The sequence below is a fragment of the Rhamphochromis longiceps genome, linkage group LG3 (genome assembly GCF_057381845.1).
Source record: "Rhamphochromis longiceps isolate RC_006_pf linkage group LG3, R_longiceps_female_GT1.1, whole genome shotgun sequence".
NCBI lineage: Eukaryota > Metazoa > Chordata > Actinopteri > Cichliformes > Cichlidae > Rhamphochromis > Rhamphochromis longiceps.
Window position 1 is genome coordinate 66,510,026 of NC_140559.1, and position 18,124 is coordinate 66,528,149.

General features: G+C 58.8%; 9 non-coding genes across 9 annotated transcripts; all 9 read left to right on the plus strand.

Moving 5' to 3' along the window:
* Positions 1-1,182: 1,182 nt before the first annotated feature.
* LOC146676295 (5S ribosomal RNA) lies at positions 1,183-1,301 on the plus strand. Its single transcript, XR_014911217.1, has one exon. It is a non-coding gene; the product is annotated as a 5S ribosomal RNA (ribosomal RNA).
* Positions 1,302-3,157: 1,856 nt separating this feature from the next.
* LOC146676296 (5S ribosomal RNA) lies at positions 3,158-3,276 on the plus strand. The gene has a single exon (XR_014911218.1). It is a non-coding gene; the product is annotated as a 5S ribosomal RNA (ribosomal RNA).
* A 2,050-nt stretch (positions 3,277-5,326) lies between these two features.
* On the plus strand, positions 5,327-5,445 carry LOC146676297 (5S ribosomal RNA). The gene has a single exon (XR_014910834.1). It is a non-coding gene; the product is annotated as a 5S ribosomal RNA (ribosomal RNA).
* Positions 5,446-6,781: 1,336 nt separating this feature from the next.
* LOC146676298 (5S ribosomal RNA) lies at positions 6,782-6,900 on the plus strand. Its single transcript, XR_014911220.1, has one exon. It is a non-coding gene; the product is annotated as a 5S ribosomal RNA (ribosomal RNA).
* A 2,287-nt stretch (positions 6,901-9,187) lies between these two features.
* LOC146676299 (5S ribosomal RNA) lies at positions 9,188-9,306 on the plus strand. The gene has a single exon (XR_014911221.1). It is a non-coding gene; the product is annotated as a 5S ribosomal RNA (ribosomal RNA).
* Positions 9,307-10,645: 1,339 nt separating this feature from the next.
* Positions 10,646-10,764, plus strand: LOC146676300 (5S ribosomal RNA). Its single transcript, XR_014911222.1, has one exon. It is a non-coding gene; the product is annotated as a 5S ribosomal RNA (ribosomal RNA).
* Positions 10,765-11,945: 1,181 nt separating this feature from the next.
* LOC146676301 (5S ribosomal RNA) lies at positions 11,946-12,064 on the plus strand. Its single transcript, XR_014911223.1, has one exon. It is a non-coding gene; the product is annotated as a 5S ribosomal RNA (ribosomal RNA).
* Positions 12,065-14,748: 2,684 nt separating this feature from the next.
* Positions 14,749-14,867, plus strand: LOC146676302 (5S ribosomal RNA). The gene has a single exon (XR_014911224.1). It is a non-coding gene; the product is annotated as a 5S ribosomal RNA (ribosomal RNA).
* A 1,971-nt stretch (positions 14,868-16,838) lies between these two features.
* On the plus strand, positions 16,839-16,957 carry LOC146676303 (5S ribosomal RNA). The gene has a single exon (XR_014911225.1). It is a non-coding gene; the product is annotated as a 5S ribosomal RNA (ribosomal RNA).
* The last annotated feature ends 1,167 nt before the right edge of the window (positions 16,958-18,124 follow it).

Below are 18,124 nucleotides of genomic sequence, written 5' to 3' on the forward strand. Positions count from 1 at the left end.
GCCTGTGGCTCTGGCTGAGGCCACTTACACCACACCAGGGCCTGTGGCTGCTGGCTGAGGCCACTTACACCACACCAGGGCCTGTGGCTGCTGGCTGAGGCCACCTACACAACACCAGGGCATTAGTTGCTATTGAGGCCAATTACACCACACCAGGGTCTGTGGCTCTTGCTCAGGCCACTTACACCACACCAGGGCCTGTGGCTCTTGCTCAGGCCACTTACACCACACCAGGGCCTGTGGCACTGGCTGAGGCCACTTACACCACACCAGGGCCTGTGGCTGCTGGCTGAGGCCACTTACACCACACCAGGGCCTGTGGCTGCTGGCTGAGGCCACTTACACCACACCAGGGCCTGTGGCTGCTGGCTGAGGCCACCTACACCACACCAGGGCCCTTTTGCTGCTGGCTGAGGCCACTTACACCACACCAGTGCCTGTGGCTTCTGGCTGAGGCGACTTACACCACACCAGGGCCTGTGGCTGCTGGCTGAGGCCAATTACACCACACCAGGGTCTGTGGCTCTTGCTCAGGCCACTTACACCACACCAGGGCCTGTGGCACTGGCTGAGGCCACTTACACCACACCAGGGCCTGTGGCTGCTGGCTGAGGCCACTTACACCACACCAGGGCCTGTGGCTGCTGGCTGAGGCCACTTACACCACACCAGGGCCTGTGGCTGCTGGCTGAGGCCACCTACACCACACCAGGGCCTGTGGCTGCTGGCTGAGGCCACTTAGACCACACCAGGGCCCTTTTGCTGCTGGCCAAGGCCATCTTCACCACACCAGGGCCTGTGGCTCTTGCTCAGGCCACTTACACCACACCAGGGCCTGTGGCACTGACTGAGGCCACTTAGACCACACCAGGGCCTGTGGCTGCTGGCTGAGGCCACTTACACCAAACCAGGGCCTGTGGCTGCTTGCTGAGGCCATCTTCACCAAACCAGGCCCTGTGCTGCTTGCTGTGGCCATGTAAAACACACCAGGTCCTGTGCTGGTTCTTGAGGCCATCTTCAACAATCCAGGGCCTGTGCTGTTGGATAAATGCCAAACTGAGCCTTTGGGTTAGGGTATTATGCAAACATGCAGGTATGGTTATAGGATTGTCTTCGTAACTTCAGGTACTTGCCACCTAATCACTTGAATCCATAAATTGAGACATTGTGCTGGGGCCAGCAGCTTACGGCCATACCACCCTGAGCACGCCCGACCTCGTCTGATCTCGGAAGCTAAGCAGGGCTGGGCTTGGTTAGTACTTGGATGGGAGACTGCCTGGGAATACCTGGTGCTGTAAGCCCTTCATTTTCATGTCATTGAACCGCTTTTGATCCAGAGAAGGGGTGTATTAAAAGACCAAAAGCAGCTGCCCATTAATGAGGGCACATTAACGACACTGCTTTTGGCTCTTTTCCAATGTCTTGTGCTGCTAGCTGATGCAACCTACACCACACAAGGGCCTGAGTGACCGGCTGGGGCCACTTACACCACATCAGGGCCTGTGGCTCTGGCTGAGGCCACTTACACCACACCAGGGCCTGTGGCTGCTGGCTGAGGCCACTTACACCACACCAGGGCCTGTGGCTGCTGGCTGAGGCCACCTACACCACACCAGGGCATTAGTTGCTATTGAGGCCAATTACACCACACCAGGGTCTGTGGCTCTTGCTCAGGCAAGTTACATCACAACAGGGCCTGTGGCTGCTGCCTGAGGCCACATACACCACACCAGGGCATTAGTTGCTATTGAGGCCAATTACACCACACCAGGGTCTGTGGCTCTTGCTCAGGCCACTTACACCACACCAGGGCCTGTGGCTCTTGCTCAGGCCACTTACACCACACCAGGGCCTGTGGCTGCTGGCTGAGGCCACTTACACCACACCAGGGCCTGTGGCTGCTGGCTGAGGCCACTTACACCACACCAGGGCGTGTGGCTGCTGGCTGAGGCCACCTACACCACACCAGGGCCTGTGGCTGCTGGCTGAGGCGACTTACACCACACCAGGGCCCTTTTGCTGCTGGCTGAGGCCACTTACACCACACCAGTGCCTGTGTCTTCTAGCTGAGGCGACTTACACCACACCAGGGCCTGTGGCTGCTGGCTGAGGCCAATTACACCACACCAGGGTCTGTGGCTCTTGCTCAGGCCACTTACACCACACCAGGGCCTGTGGCACTGGCTGAGGCCACTTACACCACACCAGGGCCTGTGGCTGCTGGCTGAGGCCACTTACACCACACCAGGGCCTGTGGCTGCTGGCTGAGGCCACTTACACCACACCAGGGCCTGTGGCTGCTGGCTGAGGCCACCTACACCACACCAGGGCCTGTGGCTGCTGGCTGAGGCCACTTACACCACACCAGGGCCCTTTTGCTGCTGGCTGAGGCCACTTACACCACACCAGTGCCTGTGTCTTCTAGCTGAGGCGACTTACACCACACCAGGGCCTGTGGCTGCTGGCTGAGGCCAATTACACCACACCAGGGTCTGTGGCTCTTGCTCAGGCCACTTACACCACACCAGGGCCTGTGGCACTGGCTGAGGCCACTTACACCACACCAGGGCCTGTGGCTGCTGGCTGAGGCCACTTACACCACACCAGGGCCTGTGGCTGCTGGCTGAGGCCACTTACACCACACCAGGGCCTGTGGCTGCTGGCTGAGGCCACCTACACCACACCAGGGCCTGTGGCTGCTGGCTGAGGCCACTTACACCACACCAGGGCCCTTTTGCTGCTGGCTGAGGCCACTTACACCACACCAGTGCCTGTGGCTTCTGGCTGAGGCGACTTACACCACACCAGGGCCTGTGGCTGCTGGCTGAGGCCACTTACACCACACCAAGGCCTGTTGCTCTTGCTCAGGCCACTCACATCACACCAGGCCCTGCGCTTCTGGCCGAGGCCATCTTCACCAAACCAGGCCCTGTGCTGCTTGCTGTGGCCATGTACAACACACCAGGCCCTGTGCTGGTTCCTGAGGCCATCTTCAACAATCCAGGGCCTGTGCTGTTGGATAAATGCCAAACTGAGCCTTTGGGTTAGGGTATTATGCAAACATGCAGGTATGGTTATAGGATTGTCTTCGTAACTTCAGGTACTTGCCACCTAATCACTTGAATCCATAAATTGAGACATTGTGCTGGAGCCAGCAGCTTACGGCCATACCACCCTGAGCACGCCCGACCTCGTCTGATCTCGGAAGCTAAGCAGGGCTGGGCTTGGTTAGTACTTGGATGGGAGACTGCCTGGGAATACCTGGTGCTGTAAGCCTTTCATTTTCATGTCATTGAACCGCTTTTGATCCAGAGAAGGGGTGTATTAAAAGACCAAAAGCAGCTGCCCATTAATGAGGGCACATTAACGACACTGCTTTTGGCTCTTTTCCAATGTCTTGTGCTGCTAGCTGATGCAACCTACACCACACAAGGGCCTGAGTGACCGGCTGGGGCCACTTACACCACATCAGGGCCTGTGGCTCTGGCTGAGGCCACTTACACCACACCAGGGCCTGTGGCTGCTGGCTGAGGCCACTTACACCACACCAGGGCCTGTGGCTGCTGGCTGAGGCCACCTACACCACACCAGGGCATTAGTTGCTATTGAGGCCAATTACACCACACCAGGGTCTGTGGCTCTTGCTCAGGCAAGTTACACCACACCAGGGCCTCTGGCTCTTGCTCAGGCCACTTACACCACACCAGGGCCTGTGGCACTGGCTGAGGGCACTTACACCACACCAGGGCCTGTGGCTGCTGGCTGAGGCCACTTACACCACACCAGGGCCTGTGGCTGCTGGCTGAGGCCACTTACACCACACCAGGGCCTGTGGCTGCTGGCTGAGGCCACCTACACCACACCAGGGCCTGTGGCTGCTGGCTGAGGCGACTTAAACCACACCAGGGCCCTTTTGCTGCTGGCTGAGGCCACTTACACCACACCAGTGCCTGTGGCTTCTGGCTGAGGCGACTTACACCACACCAGGGCCTGTGGCTGCTGGCTGAGGCCAATTACACCACACCAGGGTCTGTGGCTCTTGCTCAGGCCACTTACACCACACCAGGGCCTGTGGCACTGGCTGAGGCCACTTACACCACACCAGGGCCTGTGGCTGCTGGCTGAGGCCACTTACACCACACCAGGGCCTGTGGCTGCTGGCTGAGGCCACCTACACCACACCAGGGCCTGTGGCTGCTGGCTGAGGCCACTTACACCACACCAGGGCCCTTTTGCTGCTGGCTGAGGCCACTTACACCACACCAGTGCCTGTGGCTTCTGGCTGAGGCGACTTACACCACACCAGGGCCTGTGGCTGCTGGCTGAGGCCACTTACACCACACCAGTGCCTGTGGCTTCTGGCTGAGGCCACTTACACCACACCAGGGCCTGTGGCTGCTGGCTGAGGCCAATTACACCACACCAGGGTCTGTGGCTCTTGCTCAGGCCACTTACACCACACCAGGGCCTGTGGCACTGGCTGAGGCCACTTACACCACACCAGGGCCTGTGGCTGCTGGCTGAGGCCACTTACACCACACCAGTGGCTGTGGATTCTGGCTGAGGCGACTTACACCACACCAGGGCCTGTGGCTGCTGGCTGAGGCCACTTACACCACACCAGGGCCTGTGGCTCTTGCTCAGGCCACTCACATCACACCAGGCCCTGCGCTTCTGGCCGAGGCCATCTTCACCAAACCAGGCCCTGTGGTTCTTGCTCAGGCCACTTACACCACACCAGGGCCTTATTTGCTATTGAGGCCACTTACACCACACCAGGGCCTGTGGCTCTGGCTTAGGCCACTTACACCACACCAGGGCCTGTGGCACTTGCTCAGGCCACTTACACCACACCAGGGCCTGTGGCTGCTGGCTGAGGCCACTTACACCACACCAGGGCCTGTGGCTCTTGCTCAGGCCACTTACACCACACCAGGGCCTGTGGCACTGGCTGAGGCCACTTAGACCACACCAGGGCCTGTGGCTGCTGGCTGAGGCCACTTACACCACACCAGGGCCTGTGGCTGCTGGCTGAGGCCACTTACACCAAACCAGGGCCTGTGGCTGCTTGCTGAGGCCATCTTCACCAAACCAGGCCCTGTGCTGCTTGCTGTGGCCATGTAAAACACACCAGGTCCTGTGCTGGTTCTTGAGGCCATCTTCAACAATCCAGGGCCTGTGCTGTTGGATAAATGCCAAACTGAGCCTTTGGGTTAGGGTATTATGCAAACATGCAGGTATGGTTATAGGATTGTCTTCGTAACTTCAGGTACTTGCCACCTAATCACTTGAATCCATAAATTGAGACATTGTGCTGGGGCCAGCAGCTTACGGCCATACCACCCTGAGCACGCCCGACCTCGTCTGATCTCGGAAGCTAAGCAGGGCTGGGCTTGGTTAGTACTTGGATGGGAGACTGCCTAGGAATACCTGGTGCTGTAAGCCTTTCATTTTCATGTCATTGAACCGCTTTTGATCCAGAGAAGGGGTGTATTAAAAGACCAAAAGCATCTGCCCATTAATGAGGGCACATTAACGACATTGCTTTTGGCTCTTTTCCAATGTCTTGTGCTGCTAGCTGATGCAACCTACACCACACAAGGGCCTGAGTGACCGGCTGGGGCCACTTACACCACATCAGGGCCTGTGGCTCTGGCTGAGGCCACTTACACCACACCAGGGCCTGTGGCTGCTGGCTGAGGCCACTTACACCACACCAGGGCCTGTGGCTGCTGGCTGAGGCCACCTACACCACACCAGGGCATTAGTTGCTATTGAGGCCAATTACACCACACCAGGGTCTGTGGCTCTTGCTCAGGCAAGTTACATCACAACAGGGCCTGTGGCTGCTGCCTGAGGCCACATACACCACACCAGGGCCTTAGTTGCTATTGAGGCCAATTACACCACACCAGGGTCTGTGGCTCTTGCTCAGGCCACTTACACCACACCAGGGCCTGTGTCACTGGCTGAGGCCACTTACACCACACCAGGGCCTGTGGCTGCTGGCTGAGGCCACCTACACCACACCAGGGCCTGTGGCTGCTGGCTGAGGCGACTTACACCACACCAGGGCCTGTGGCTGCTGGCTGAGGCCAATTACACCACACCAGGGTCTGTGGCTCTTGCTCAGGCCACTTACACCACACCAGGGCCTGTGGCACTGGCTGAGGCCACTTACACCACACCAGGGCCTGTGGCTGCTGGCTGAGGCCACTTACACCACACCAGGGCCTGTGGCTGCTGGCTGAGGCCACTTACACCACACCAGGGCCTGTGGCTGCTGGCTGAGGCCACCTACACCACACCAGGGCCTGTGGCTGCTGGCTGAGGCCACTTACACCACACCAGGGCCCTTTTGCTGCTGGCTGAGGCCACTTACACCACACCAGTGCCTGTGGCTTCTGGCTGAGGCGACTTACACCACACCAGGGCCTGTGGCTGCTGGCTGAGGCCACTTACACCACACCAAGGCCTGTTGCTCTTGCTCAGGCCACTCACATCACACCAGGCCCTGCGCTTCTGGCCGAGGCCATCTTCACCAAACCAGGCCCTGTGCTGCTTGCTGTGGCCATGTACAACACACCAGGCCCTGTGCTGGTTCCTGAGGCCATCTTCAACAATCCAGGGCCTGTGCTGTTGGATAAATGCCAAACTGAGCCTTTGGGTTAGGGTATTATGCAAACATGCAGGTATGGTTATAGGATTGTCTTCGTAACTTCAGGTACTTGCCACCTAATCACTTGAATCCATAAATTGAGACATTGTGCTGGAGCCAGCAGCTTACGGCCATACCACCCTGAGCACGCCCGACCTCGTCTGATCTCGGAAGCTAAGCAGGGCTGGGCTTGGTTAGTACTTGGATGGGAGACTGCCTGGGAATACCTGGTGCTGTAAGCCTTTCATTTTCATGTCATTGAACCGCTTTTGATCCAGAGAAGGGGTGTATTAAAAGACCAAAAGCAGCTGCCCATTAATGAGGGCACATTAACGACACTGCTTTTGGCTCTTTTCCAATGTCTTGTGCTGCTAGCTGATGCAACCTACACCACACAAGGGCCTGAGTGACCGGCTGGGGCCACTTACACCACATCAGGGCCTGTGGCTCTGGCTGAGGCCACTTACACCACACCAGGGCCTGTGGCTGCTGGCTGAGGCCACTTACACCACACCAGGGCCTGTGGCTGCTGGCTGAGGCCACCTACACCACACCTGGGCATTAGTTGCTATTGAGGCCAATTACACCACACCAGGGTCTGTGGCTCTTGCTCAGGCCACTTACACCACACCAGGGCCTGTGGCTCTTGCTCAGGCCACTTACACCACACCAGGGCCTGTGGCACTGGCTGAGGCCACTTACACCACACCAGGGCCTGTGGCTGCTGGCTGAGGCCACCTACACCACACCAGGGCCTGTGGCTGCTGGCTGAGGCCACTTACACCACACCAGGGCCCTTTTGCTGCTGGCTGAGGCCACTTACACCACACCAGTGCCTGTGGCTTCTGGCTGAGGCTACTTACACCACACCAGGGCCTGTGGCTGCTGGCTGAGGCCACTTACACCACACCAGGGCCTGTGGCTCTTGCTCAGGCCACTTACACCACACCAGGGCCTGTGGCTCTTGCTCAGGCCACTTACACCACACCAGGGCCTGTGGCTCTTGCTCAGGCCACTTACACCACACCAGGGCCTGTGGCTGCTGGCTGAGGCCACTTACACCACACCAGGGCCTGTGGCTGCTGGCTGAGGCCAATTACACCACACCAGGGTCTGTGGCTCTTGCTCAGGCCACTTACACCACACCAGGGCCTGTGGCACTGGCTGAGGCCACTTACACCACACCAGAGCCTGTGGCTCTGGCTGAGGCCACTTACACCACACCAGGGCCTGTGGCTGCTGGCTGAGGCCACTTACACCACACCAGGGCCTGTGGCTGCTGGCTGAGGCCACCTACACAACACCAGGGCATTAGTTGCTATTGAGGCCAATTACACCACACCAGGGTCTGTGGCTCTTGCTCAGGCCACTTACACCACACCAGGGCCTGTGGCTCTTGCTCAGGCCACTTACACCACACCAGGGCCTGTGGCACTGGCTGAGGCCACTTACACCACACCAGGGCCTGTGGCTGCTGGCTGAGGCCACTTACACCACACCAGGGCCTGTGGCTGCTGGCTGAGGCCACTTACACCACACCAGGGCCTGTGGCTGCTGGCTGAGGCCACCTACACCACACCAGGGCCCTTTTGCTGCTGGCTGAGGCCACTTACACCACACCAGTGCCTGTGGCTTCTGGCTGAGGCGACTTACACCACACCAGGGCCTGTGGCTGCTGGCTGAGGCCAATTACACCACACCAGGGTCTGTGGCTCTTGCTCAGGCCACTTACACCACACCAGGGCCTGTGGCACTGGCTGAGGCCACTTACACCACACCAGGGCCTGTGGCTGCTGGCTGAGGCCACTTACACCACACCAGGGCCTGTGGCTGCTGGCTGAGGCCACTTACACCACACCAGGGCCTGTGGCTGCTGGCTGAGGCCACCTACACCACACCAGGGCCTGTGGCTGCTGGCTGAGGCCACTTAGACCACACCAGGGCCCTTTTGCTGCTGGCCAAGGCCATCTTCACCACACCAGGGCCTGTGGCTCTTGCTCAGGCCACTTACACCACACCAGGGCCTGTGGCACTGACTGAGGCCACTTAGACCACACCAGGGCCTGTGGCTGCTGGCTGAGGCCACTTACACCACACCAGGGCCTGTGGCTCTTGCTCAGGCCACTTACACCACACCAGGGCCTGTGGCACTGGCTGAGGCCACTTAGACCACACCAGGGCCTGTGGCTGCTGGCTGAGGCCACTTACACCACACCAGGGCCTGTGGCTGCTGGCTGAGGCCACTTACACCAAACCAGGGCCTGTGGCTGCTTGCTGAGGCCATCTTCACCAAACCAGGCCCTGTGCTGCTTGCTGTGGCCATGTAAAACACACCAGGTCCTGTGCTGGTTCTTGAGGCCATCTTCAACAATCCAGGGCCTGTGCTGTTGGATAAATGCCAAACTGAGCCTTTGGGTTAGGGTATTATGCAAACATGCAGGTATGGTTATAGGATTGTCTTCGTAACTTCAGGTACTTGCCACCTAATCACTTGAATCCATAAATTGAGACATTGTGCTGGGGCCAGCAGCTTACGGCCATACCACCCTGAGCACGCCCGACCTCGTCTGATCTCGGAAGCTAAGCAGGGCTGGGCTTGGTTAGTACTTGGATGGGAGACTGCCTGGGAATACCTGGTGCTGTAAGCCTTTCATTTTCATGTCATTGAACCGCTTTTGATCCAGAGAAGGGGTGTATTAAAAGACCAAAAGCATCTGCCCATTAATGAGGGCACATTAACGACATTGCTTTTGGCTCTTTTCCAATGTCTTGTGCTGCTAGCTGATGCAACCTACACCACACAAGGGCCTGAGTGACCGGCTGGGGCCACTTACACCACATCAGGGCCTGTGGCTCTGGCTGAGGCCACTTACACCACACCAGGGCCTGTGGCTGCTGGCTGAGGCCACTTACACCACACCAGGGCCTGTGGCTGCTGGCTGAGGCCACCTACACCACACCAGGGCATTAGTTGCTATTGAGGCCAATTACACCACACCAGGGTCTGTGGCTCTTGCTCAGGCAAGTTACATCACAACAGGGCCTGTGGCTGCTGGCTGAAGCCACTTACACCACACCAGGGCCTTAGTTGCTATTGAGGCCACTTACACCACACCAGGGCCTGTGGCTGCTGGCTGAGGCCACCTACACCACACCAGGGCCTGTGGCTGCTGGCTGAGGCGACTTACACCACACCAGGGCCCTTTTGCTGCTGGCTGAGGCCACTTACACCACACCAGTGCCTGTGTCTTCTAGCTGAGGTGACTTACACCACACCAGGGCCTGTGGCTGCTGGCTGAGGCCAATTACACCACACCAGGGTCTGTGGCTCTTGCTCAGGCCACTTACACCACACCAGGGCCTGTGGCACTGGCTGAGGCCACTTACACCACACCAGGGCCTGTGGCTGCTGGCTGAGGCCACTTACACCACACCAGGGCCTGTGGCTGCTGGCTGAGGCCACTTACACCACACCAGGGCCTGTGGCTGCTGGCTGAGGCCACCTACACCACACCAGGGCCTGTGGCTGCTGGCTGAGGCCACTTACACCACACCAGGGCCCTTTTGCTGCTGGCTGAGGCCACTTACACCACACCAGTGCCTGTGGCTTCTGGCTGAGGCCACTTACACCACACCAGGCCCTGTGGCTGCTGGCTGAGGCCACTTACACCACACCAAGGCCTGTTGCTCTTGCTCAGGCCACTCACATCACACCAGGCCCTGCGCTTCTGGCCGAGGCCATCTTCACCAAACCAGGCCCTGTGCTGCTTGCTGTGGCCATGTACAACACACCAGGCCCTGTGCTGGTTCCTGAGGCCATCTTCAACAATCCAGGGCCTGTGCTGTTGGATAAATGCCAAACTGAGCCTTTGGGTTAGGGTATTATGCAAACATGCAGGTATGGTTATAGGATTGTCTTCGTAACTTCAGGTACTTGCCACCTAATCACTTGAATCCATAAATTGAGACATTGTGCTGGAGCCAGCAGCTTACGGCCATACCACCCTGAGCACGCCCGACCTCGTCTGATCTCGGAAGCTAAGCAGGGCTGGGCTTGGTTAGTACTTGGATGGGAGACTGCCTGGGAATACCTGGTGCTGTAAGCCTTTCATTTTCATGTCATTGAACCGCTTTTGATCCAGAGAAGGGGTGTATTAAAAGACCAAAAGCAGCTGCCCATTAATGAGGGCACATTAACGACACTGCTTTTGGCTCTTTTCCAATGTCTTGTGCTGCTAGCTGATGCAACCTACACCACACAAGGGCCTGAGTGACCGGCTGGGGCCACTTACACCACATCAGGGCCTGTGGCTCTGGCTGAGGCCACTTACACCACACCAGGGCCTGTGGCTGCTGGCTGAGGCCACTTACACCACACCAGGGCCTGTGGCTGCTGGCTGAGGCCACCTACACCACACCTGGGCATTAGTTGCTATTGAGGCCAATTACACCACACCAGGGTCTGTGGCTCTTGCTCAGGCCACTTACACCACACCAGGGCCTGTGGCTCTTGCTCAGGCCACTTACACCACACCAGGGCCTGTGGCACTGGCTGAGGCCACTTACACCACACCAGGGCCTGTGGCTGCTGGCTGAGGCCACCTACACCACACCGGGGCCTGTGGCTGCTGGCTGAGGCCACTTACACCACACCAGGGCCCTTTTGCTGCTGGCTGAGGCCACTTACACCACACCAGGGCCTGTGGCTGCTGGCTGAGGCCACTTACACCACACCAGGGCCTGTGGCTGCTGGCTGAGGCCACTTACACCACACCAGGGCCTGTGGCTGCTGGCTGAGGCCACCTACACCACACCAGGGCCTGTGGCTGCTGGCTGAGGCCACTTACACCACACCAGGGCCCTTTTGCTGCTGGCTGAGGCCACTTACACCACACCAGTGCCTGTGGCTTCTGGCTGAGGCCACTTACACCACACCAGGGCCTGTGGCTGCTGGCTGAGGCCACTTACACCACACCAAGGCCTGTTGCTCTTGCTCAGGCCACTCACATCACACCAGGCCCTGCGCTTCTGGCCGAGGCCATCTTCACCAAACCAGGCCCTGTGCTGCTTGCTGTGGCCATGTACAACACACCAGGCCCTGTGCTGGTTCCTGAGGCCATCTTCAACAATCCAGGGCCTGTGCTGTTGGATAAATGCCAAACTGAGCCTTTGGGTTAGGGTATTATGCAAACATGCAGGTATGGTTATAGGATTGTCTTCGTAACTTCAGGTACTTGCCACCTAATCACTTGAATCCATAAATTGAGACATTGTGCTGGAGCCAGCAGCTTACGGCCATACCACCCTGAGCACGCCCGACCTCGTCTGATCTCGGAAGCTAAGCAGGGCTGGGCTTGGTTAGTACTTGGATGGGAGACTGCCTGGGAATACCTGGTGCTGTAAGCCTTTCATTTTCATGTCATTGAACCGCTTTTGATCCAGAGAAGGGGTGTATTAAAAGACCAAAAGCATCTGCCCATTAATGAGGGCACATTAACGACATTGCTTTTGGCTCTTTTCCAATGTCTTGTGCTGCTAGCTGATGCAACCTACACCACACAAGGGCCTGAGTGACCGGCTGGGGCCACTTACACCACATCAGGGCCTGTGGCTCTGGCTGAGGCCACTTACACCACACCAGGGCCTGTGGCTGCTGGCTGAGGCCACTTACACCACACCAGGGCCTGTGGCTGCTGGCTGAGGCCACCTACACCACACCAGGGCATTAGTTGCTATTGAGGCCAATTACACCACACCAGGGTCTGTGGCTCTTGCTCAGGCAAGTTACATCACAACAGGGCCTGTGGCTGCTGCCTGAGGCCACATACACCACACCAGGGCCTTAGTTGCTATTGAGGCCAATTACACCACACCAGGGTCTGTGGCTCTTGCTCAGGCCACTTACACCACACCAGGGCCTGTGGCACTGGCTGAGGCCACTTACACCACACCAGGGCCTGTGGCTGCTGGCTGAGGCCACCTACACCACACCAGGGCCTGTGGCTGCTGGCTGAGGCCACTTACACCACACCAGGGCCCTTTTGCTGCTGGCTGAGGCCACTTACACCACACCAGTGCCTGTGGCTTCTGGCTGAGGCTCCTTACACCACACCAGGGCCTGTGGCTGCTGGCTGAGGCCACTTACACCACACCAGGGCCTGTGGCTCTTGCTCAGGCCACTTACACCACACCAGGGCCTGTGGCTCTTGCTCAGGCCACTTACACCACACCAGGGCCTGTGGCTCTTGCTCAGGCCAATTACACCACACCAGGGCCTGTGGCTGCTGGCTGAGGCCACTTACACCACACCAGGGCCTGTGGCTGCTGGCTGAGGCCAATTACACCACACCAGGGTCTGTGGCTCTTGCTCAGGCCACTTACACCACACCAGGGCCTGTGGCACTGGCTGAGGCCACTTACACCACACCAGGGCCTGTGGCTCTGGCTGAGGCCACTTACACCACACCAGGGCCTGTGGCTGCTGGCTGAGGCCACCTACACAACACCAGGGCATTAGTTGCTATTGAGGCCAATTACACCACACCAGGGTCTGTGGCTCTTGCTCAGGCCACTTACACCACACCAGGGCCTGTGGCTCTTGCTCAGGCCACTTACACCACACCAGGGCCTGTGGCACTGGCTGAGGCCACTTACACCACACCAGGGCCTGTGGCTGCTGGCTGAGGCCACTTACACCACACCAGGGCCTGTGGCTCCTGGCTGAGGCCACTTACACCACACCAGGGCCTGTGGCTGCTGGCTGAGGCCACTTACACCACACCAGGGCCTGTGGCTGCTGGCTGAGGCCACCTACACCACACCAGGGCCTGTGGCTGCTGGCTGAGGCGACTTACACCACACCAGGGCCCTTTTGCTGCTGGCTGAGGCCACTTACACCACACCAGTGCCTGTGGCTTCTGGCTGAGGCGACTTACACCACACCAGTGCCTGTGGCTGCTGGCTGAGGCCAATTACACCACACCAGGGTCTGTGGCTCTTGCTCAGGCCACTTACACCACACCAGGGCCTGTGGCACTGGCTGAGGCCACTTACACCACACCAGGGCCTGTGGCTGCTGGCTGAGGCCACTTACACCACACCAGGGCCTGTGGCTGCTGGCTGAGGCCACTTACACCACACCAGGGCCTGTGGCTGCTGGCTGAGGCCACCTACACCACACCAGGGCCTGTGGCTGCTGGCTGAGGCCACTTAGACCACACCAGGGCCCTTTTGCTGCTGGCCAAGGCCATCTTCACCAAACCAGGCCCTGTGGTTCTTGCTCAGGCCACTTACACCACACCAGGGCCTTATTTGGTATTGAGGCCACTTACACCACACCAGGGCCTGTGGCTCTGGCTTAGGCCACTTACACCACACCAGGGCCTGTGGCACTTTCTCAGGCCACTTACACCACACCAGGGCCTGTGGCTGCTGGCTGAGGCCACTTACACCACACCAGGGCCCTTTTGCTGCTGGCTGAGGCCACTTACACCACACCAGGGCCTGTGGCTGCTGGCTGAGGCCACTTACACCACACCAGGGCCTGTGGCTGCTGGCTGAGGCCACTTACACCACACCAGGGCCTGTGGCTGCTGGCTGAGGCCACCTACACCACACCAGGGCCTGTGGCTGCTGGCTGAGGCCACTTACACCACACCAGGGCCCTTTTGCTGCTGGCTGAGGCCACTTACACCACACCAGTGCCTGTGGCTTCTGGCTGAGGCCACTTACACCACACCAGGGCCTGTGGCTGCTGGTTGAGGCCACTTACACCACACCAAGGCCTGTTGCTCTTGCTCAGGCCACTCACATCACACCAGGCCCTGCGCTTCTGGCCGAGGCCATCTTCACCAAACCAGGCCCTGTGCTGCTTGCTGTGGCCATGTACAACACACCAGGCCCTGTGCTGGTTCCTGAGGCCATCTTCAACAATCCAGGGCCTGTGCTGTTGGATAAATGCCAAACTGAGCCTTTGGGTTAGGGTATTATGCAAACATGCAGGTATGGTTATAGGATTGTCTTCGTAACTTCAGGTACTTGCCACCTAATCACTTGAATCCATAAATTGAGACATTGTGCTGGAGCCAGCAGCTTACGGCCATACCACCCTGAGCACGCCCGACCTCGTCTGATCTCGGAAGCTAAGCAGGGCTGGGCTTGGTTAGTACTTGGATGGGAGACTGCCTGGGAATACCTGGTGCTGTAAGCCTTTCATTTTCATGTCATTGAACCGCTTTTGATCCAGAGAAGGGGTGTATTGAAAGACCAAAAGCAGCTGCCCATTAATGAGGGCACATTAACGACACTGCTTTTGGCTCTTTTCCAATGTCTTGTGCTGCTAGCTGATGCAACCTACACCACACAAGGGCCTGAGTGACCGGCTGGGGCCACTTACACCACATCAGGGCCTGTGGCTCTGGCTGAGGCCACTTACACCACACCAGGGCCTGTGGCTGCTGGCTGAGGCCACTTACACCACACCAGGGCCTGTGGCTGCTGGCTGAGGCCACCTACACCACACCAGGGCATTAGTTGCTATTGAGGCCAATTACACCACACCAGGGTCTGTGGCTCTTGCTCAGGCCACTTACACCACACCAGGGCCTCTGGCTCTTGCTCAGGCCACTTACACCACACCAGGGCCTGTGGCACTGGCTGAGGCCACTTACACCACACCAGGGCCTGTGGCTGCTGGCTGAGGCCACTTACACCACACCAGGGCCTGTGGCTGCTGGCTGAGGCCACTTACACCACACCAGGGCCTGTGGCTGCTGGCTGAGGCCACCTACACCACACCAGGGCCTGTGGCTGCTGGCTGAGGCGACTTAAACCACACCAGGGCCCTTTTGCTGCTGGCTGAGGCCACTTACACCACACCAGTGCCTGTGGCTTCTGGCTGAGGCGACTTACACCACACCAGGGCCTGTGGCTGCTGGCTGAGGCCAATTACACCACACCAGGGTCTGTGGCTCTTGCTCAGGCCACTTACACCACACCAGGGCCTGTGGCTGCTGGCTGAGGCCACTTACACCACACCAGGGCCTGTGGCTGCTGGCTGAGGCCACCTACACCACACCAGGGCCTGTGGCTGCTGGCTGAGGCCACTTACACCACACCAGGGCCCTTTTGCTGCTGGCTGAGGCCACTTACACCACACCAGTGCCTGTGGCTTCTGGCTGAGGCGACTTACACCACACCAGGGCCTGTGGCTGCTGGCTGAGGCCACTTACACCACACCAGTGCCTGTGGCTTCTGGCTGAGGCCACTTACACCACACCAGGGCCTGTGGCTGCTGGCTGAGGCCAATTACACCACACCAGGGTCTGTGGCTCTTGCTCAGGCCACTTACACCACACCAGGGCCTGTGGCACTGGCTGAGGCCACTTACACCACACCAGGGCCTGTGGCTGCTGGCTGAGGCCACTTACACCACACCAGTGGCTGTGGATTCTGGCTGAGGCGACTTACACCACACCAGGGCCTGTGGCTGCTGGCTGAGGCCACTTACACCACACCAGGGCCTGTGGCTCTTGCTCAGGCCACTCACATCACACCAGGCCCTGCGCTTCTGGCCGAGGCCATCTTCACCAAACCAGGCCCTGTGGTTCTTGCTCAGGCCACTTACACCACACCAGGGCCTTATTTGCTATTGAGGCCACTTACACCACACCAGGGCCTGTGGCTCTGGCTTAGGCCACTTACACCACACCAGGGCCTGTGGCACTTGCTCAGGCCACTTACACCACACCAGGGCCTGTGGCTGCTGGCTGAGGCCACTTACACCACACCAGGGCCTGTGGCTCTTGCTCAGGCCACTTACACCACACCAGGGCCTGTGGCACTGGCTGAGGCCACTTAGACCACACCAGGGCCTGTGGCTGCTGGCTGAGGCCACTTACACCAAACCAGGGCCTGTGGCTGCTTGCTGAGGCCATCTTCACCAAACCAGGCCCTGTGCTGCTTGCTGTGGCCATGTAAAACACACCAGGTCCTGTGCTGGTTCTTGAGGCCATCTTCAACAATCCAGGGCCTGTGCTGTTGGATAAATGCCAAACTGAGCCTTTGGGTTAGGGTATTATGCAAACATGCAGGTATGGTTATAGGATTGTCTTCGTAACTTCAGGTACTTGCCACCTAATCACTTGAATCCATAAATTGAGACATTGTGCTGGGGCCAGCAGCTTACGGCCATACCACCCTGAGCACGCCCGACCTCGTCTGATCTCGGAAGCTAAGCAGGGCTGGGCTTGGTTAGTACTTGGATGGGAGACTGCCTGGGAATACCTGGTGCTGTAAGCCTTTCATTTTCATGTCATTGAACCGCTTTTGATCCAGAGAAGGGGTGTATTAAAAGACCAAAAGCAGCTCCCCATTAATGAGGGCACATTAACGACATTGCTTTTGGCTCTTTTCCAATGTCTTGTGCTGCTAGCTGATGCCACCTACACCACACCAGGGCCTGAGTGACCGGCTGGGGCCACTTACACCACATCAGGGCCTGTGGCTCTGGCTGAGGCCACTTACACCACACCAGGGCCTGTGGCTGCTGGCTGAGGCCACTTACACCACACCAGGGCCTGTGGCTGCTGGCTGAGGCCACCTACACCACACCAGGGCATTAGTTGCTATTGAGGCCAATTACACCACACCAGGGTCTGTGGCTCTTGCTCAGGCAAGTTACATCACAACAGGGCCTGTGGCTGCTGCCTGAGGCCACTTACACCACACCAGGGCCTTAGTTGCTATTGAGGCCAATTACACCACACCAGGGTCTGTGGCTCTTGCTCAGGCCACTTACACCACACCAGGGCCTGTGGCACTGGCTGAGGCCACTTACACCACACCAGGGCCTGTGGCTGCTGGCTGAGGCCACCTACACCACACCAGGGCCTGTGGCTGCTGGCTGAGGCGACTTACACCACACCAGGGCCCTTTTGCTGCTGGCTGAGGCCACTTACACCACACCAGTGCCTGTGGCTTCTGGCTGAGGCTACTTACACCACACCAGGGCCTGTGGCTGCTGGCTGAGGCCACTTACACCACACCAGGGCCTGTGGCTCTTGCTCAGGCCACTTACACCACACCAGGGCCTGTGGCTCTTGCTCAGGCCACTTACACCACACCAGGGCCTGTGGCTCTTGCTCAGGCCACTTACACCACACCAGGGCCTGTGGCTGCTGGCTGAGGCCACTTACACCACACCAGGGCCTGTGGCTGCTGGCTGAGGCCAATTACACCACACCAGGGTCTGTGGCTCTTGCTCAGGCCACTTACACCACACCAGGGCCTGTGGCACTGGCTGAGGCCACTTACACCACACCAGGGCCTGTGGCTCTGGCTGAGGCCACTTACACCACACCAGGGCCTGTGGCTGCTGGCTGAGGCCACTTACACCACACCAGGGCCTGTGGCTGCTGGCTGAGGCCACCTACACAACACCAGGGCATTAGTTGCTATTGAGGCCAA